The 4,691-nt window shown below is 35.7% G+C and overlaps 1 long non-coding RNA gene across 2 annotated transcripts; it reads right to left on the reverse strand.

Annotated features, from left to right (window-relative positions):
* Nucleotides 1–427: 427 nt before the first annotated feature.
* LOC145143495 (uncharacterized) lies at nucleotides 428–2,694 on the reverse strand. 2 transcript variants are annotated; one of them, XR_013724526.1, is made up of 5 exons: nucleotides 2,431–2,694; nucleotides 1,792–2,292; nucleotides 1,181–1,234; nucleotides 1,024–1,091; nucleotides 428–909 (listed from the first exon to the last, which is right to left on the reverse strand). It is a non-coding gene; the product is annotated as an uncharacterized LOC145143495 (long non-coding RNA). The 2 variants fall into 2 exon arrangements; XR_013724525.1 differs by having other exon boundaries at nucleotides 1,792–2,694.
* Between the last annotated feature and the right edge of the window lie 1,997 nt (nucleotides 2,695–4,691).

Raw genomic sequence — 4,691 nt, forward strand, 5'->3', positions numbered from 1 at the left:
AGGTAAAAAAGACACAAGAATCTATACCTCGAAAACAGTCCACATTGAGTGCTTAACCCATTAAGCCCACCAAGTAAAAGACACATCAGGGGAAAAAAATTGGTCCTTGTTCTAGTAAGCATTCTCTTTGATTTGATACAAAAAAAATGGCTTCACTGAAAAGAGTTATCTTTTACATTTAAGTCCCAATCTTTTACAGATCCATCCTTATTAAAATTTAATTTTAATTTTCCAAATTGTGCAGTCATTTTTTAAGATACTTTATAAACAATGGTTGACACGATATCACTAAAAAAAGAAATGAGGGTCATTTCCACTCCTGTTCTAACTGTCTGAAAAATCAATTATTCATTTTTTTTAATATTCATTTTTTTCACTAAATTTACAATTAGAAATTAATATAAAAATCTATATGACCAAAAATTAGTTTTTTTTCCCACGTTTGATGTTTTAATCACACCATTATATACACTTTTGATTAAATTATATCTTTAGTCCCTGTGTTTTGGTGATTTGTTGGATCCGGTATAAATATAATTTTTTTTGCAAATTTAGTCATTACAAGAAAGATTTATGACAATTTTGTTCTGTGTCCAATCTGAAATGACTAATTTATCATTTACGTTGATTTTATTATATATTTATATTTATATGTCATAATTTATTTTATTAGACCCATAGCTTACCATCACCACCATCCACTAAGCTATGCGTTTAATAAAAAATATGGAAATGAAAGCAGCATGGATGACAAACTTGCACTGAAAATTTGGAAGCGGAAGCCAACATGCTTTACTTTTGCCTTTGATGTTTGATTTTGATCAACAATTTCTCCTAACGATTCCTCTGGGTTTATTTCCTTTTCTGCTCCTCCGAACTATTCATTTTGTTTGTTTTCTGAACTGCTACCTGGATTGATACCCCATGAGTGAAAAAGATAGCACATAAGTGAAACTACAAAAAAAAATCAACATTATATTATTATATACTATGTAATAGCTAAAAATGGTTTGATCAACATACATATTCTTTGGTATGTGTGTAAGTTACTTCCAAATTCCCACTGTTTATAGCTTTATAGCTGCCCACACCTACATGAGCAAGCAAGAATAAATACTCATAGGCAAAAAGTATAAACCTTCTTCATATATATCATCTTATAAAGTAAAGGCACCAAAACCTTTATTGTTTTGTCTAGTGAACATGATAAAAGAAACAGGTACCGTCCAAGAACCTATATCACAATAGAAGTATAGTCTGTTAAGATCTGTAAACAGTCAAAATTATCAAGATTCCAAAACTAAAAGCAAGTTATACAAGGAAAAAAACATATTATAATGTCAAAATGAAGTCACTCATATATGTTTGTCCATGGAATATACTTTATTCATATCAAAGTCACATCTTAGGATAGAAATTGAGTTGAAATAACCTAATGGAGTACTCATCAATAAACTTCACAACCTTTACTCACCTCTGAAGTACATCAAATCAATTTGATACAAATTAAAACAAAGCATTCAGAGTTTCTAGGCTAGGAGCAGTCACAAAGATATTCCAATAAATGTACAATCAGGTATTATCCTCTAAATTAAGATTTTTCATGTGCCACTCTTTAAACGTATTGGGATTTACGTATAACTACAAGAACACAATTCCATAATTTAAAAAATATACCCATTTCGCTTCTGGTTCACAATAATAATAGAAAATCGGTTGATTTCACCCATTACTTTCCTTCTATCGTCTCTGTTAAAGAATGGAAATTAAAAAGGAAGACAAAATGAGTACCTGTTATCGTGACATGCTTGTATCTTTGTAGCAACTTGAAACTCGATCAACAAAATCGGTTAAAGAAAAGGGACGGAAGAGAAATAAGATGAAATCATAAAAGAGCTATTAGCATCTTGAAGGACACACACAACCTAAGTCGGCTGCACTTGCTTGATAGAGCTCGACCCTGCTTTGACTCTTAGATTCTAGGGTTTCTGGGCGGGGGTTGAGAAATCGATTACTCCTAAAAACCCACATCGGCATATAAAAAATCTGAAATAGAATTAAAATAAGATAGTTTTTGAGGAATAGGAGATACAAACACGTTTCATTGAGGAAGCAGGAGGTGGCAAATGAAGTCGATGAAGCACCATGGTGGCGGGGGACATCCCATATGAGTTTGTAATTTGTGTAAGGCGGCGACCGACTTGCAATTAGACAAGATTGATGATGAGCGATTCCAAAAACTTTCCTGTTAGACTGCCTCATCGTTTTTTTGAGCACCAACTCTCTCGTAATCTTCGTAAAAAGAAAAGTGGAACCAAAATCAGATTAAAAACATCAGGAGGGCCAATCGAAACCCAAAAAATTGTAATTCCATTGATGCTCATCAGAGAATATTAGGGTAAACCAAAGAACAAATGGTTGATTACAAACCATCAAATGAAGCAGGTTGCAAGTAGCTTGCTGATAAGCCTTAATTGGAATTTTGAATGAAGATGGACGTCAAATTGTTGATTTAGGAGCTTTTGGGCGCATCAAACCAAAGAATAGGTGTTGTCAAGAGAGAAATCAGGAGACAGTGTTTAGAAGGAATTACTTTCTAAGAAAAAGGGTAGAGATAAAAGGAAAACATGAGGTGGCGATATGGGGCCGCAAAATGAAGCGGGAGGTGGAAGCAAAGGGAAACGGTGTTGGATAATTGAGCCATTGAGGTGGTGGTGTGTGGAGGAAACAGGTGAGGCCGTATAAGTTAAAGAATAAACGAAGCAAACCCACCTTTGAAGTCTTATGTGTAAGGATGAGGTAAGGATGAAGCAAGCAGGCACCAACTCTCTCGTAATCTTCGTAAAAAGAAAAGTGGAACCAAAATCAGATTAAAAACATCAGGAGGGCCAATCGAAACCCAAAAAATTGTAATTCCATTGATGCTCATCAGAGAATATTAGGGTAAACCAAAGAACAAATGGTTGATTACAAACCATCAAATGAAGCAGGTTGCAAGTAGCTTGCTGATAAGCCTTAATTGGAATTTTGAATGAAGATGGACGTCAAATTGTTGATTTAGGAGCTTTTGGGCGCATCAAACCAAAGAATAGGTGTTGTCAAGAGAGAAATCAGGAGACAGTGTTTAGAAGGAATTACTTTCTAAGAAAAAGGGTAGAGATAAAAGGAAAACATGAGGTGGCGATATGGGGCCGCAAAATGAAGCGGGAGGTGGAAGCAAAGGGAAACGGTGTTGGATAATTGAGCCATTGAGGTGGTGGTGTGTGGAGGAAACAGGTGAGGCCGTATAAGTTAAAGAATAAACGAAGCAAACCCACCTTTGAAGTCTTATGTGTAAGCATGAGGTAAGGATGAAGCAAGCAGGCACCAACTCTCTCGTAATCTTCGTAAAAAGAAAAGTGGAACCAAAATCAGATTAAAAACATCAGGAGGGCCAATCGAAACCCAAAAAATTGTAATTCCATTGATGCTCATCAGAGAATATTAGGGTAAACCAAAGAACAAATGGTTGATTACAAACCATCAAATGAAGCAGGTTGCAAGTAGCTTGCTGATAAGCCTTAATTAGAATTTTGAATGAAGATGGACGTCAAATTGTTGATTTAGGAGCTTTTGGGCGCATCAAACCAAAGAATAGGTGTTGTCAAGAGAGAAATCAGGAGACAGTGTTTAGAAGGAATTACTTTCTAAGAAAAAGGGTAGAGATAAAAGGAAAACATGAGGTGGCGATATGGGGCCGCAAAATGAAGCGGGAGGTGGAAGCAAAGGGAAACGGTGTTGGATAATTGAGCCATTGAGGTGGTGGTGTGTGGAGGAAACAGGTGAGGTCGTATAAGTTAAAGAATAAACGAAGCAAACCCACCTTTGAAGTCTTATGTGTAAGCATGAGGTAAGGATGAAGCAAGCAGGCACCAACTCTCTCGTAATCTTCGTAAAAAGAAAAGTGGAACCAAAATCAGATTAAAAACATCAGGAGGGCCAATCGAAACCCAAAAAATTGTAATTCCATTGATGCTCATCAGAGAATATTAGGGTAAACCAAAGAACAAATGGTTGATTACAAACCATCAAATGAAGCAGGTTGCAAGTAGCTTGCTGATAAGCCTTAATTGGAATTTTGAATGAAGATGGATGTCAAATTGTTGATTTAGGAGCTTTTGGGCGCATCAAACCAAAGAATAGGTGTTGTCAAGAGAGAAATCAGGAGACAGTGTTTAGAAGGAATTACTTTCTAAGAAAAAGGGTAGAGATAAAAGGAAAACATGAGGTGGCGATATGGGGCCTTAAAATGAAGCGGGAGGTGGAAGCAAAGGGAAACGGTGTTGGACAATTGAGCCATTGAGGTGGTGGTGTGTGGAGGAAACAGGTGAGGCCGTATAAGTTAAAGAATAAACGAAGCAAACCCACCTTTGAAGTCTTATGTGTAAGCATGAGGTAAGGATGAAGCAAGCAGTTCCATAAAACGTTAAAAACTGCCGCTACATTGTTATTGGAGGAGGAAGAAGGTCATCGACGGGGACATAAGCGAAGAACATATAAGTAATGTTTGGTTAAAAATCCTTAAGAACCATTTTTTTAATTTATAATTAAGGGTACATGTTTATAAATTTTAAAAATGTCATTTTCGTAACTAAAAACATAACGGCATAATTGTAAATAACAATAAATTTTATCCATCCTACTTTCCCAAA

The sequence above is a fragment of the Lactuca virosa genome, unplaced genomic scaffold (genome assembly GCF_052849685.1).
Source record: "Lactuca virosa cultivar CGN04683 unplaced genomic scaffold, Lactuca_virosa_CGN04683_v6 scaffold_98, whole genome shotgun sequence".
NCBI lineage: Eukaryota > Viridiplantae > Streptophyta > Magnoliopsida > Asterales > Asteraceae > Lactuca > Lactuca virosa.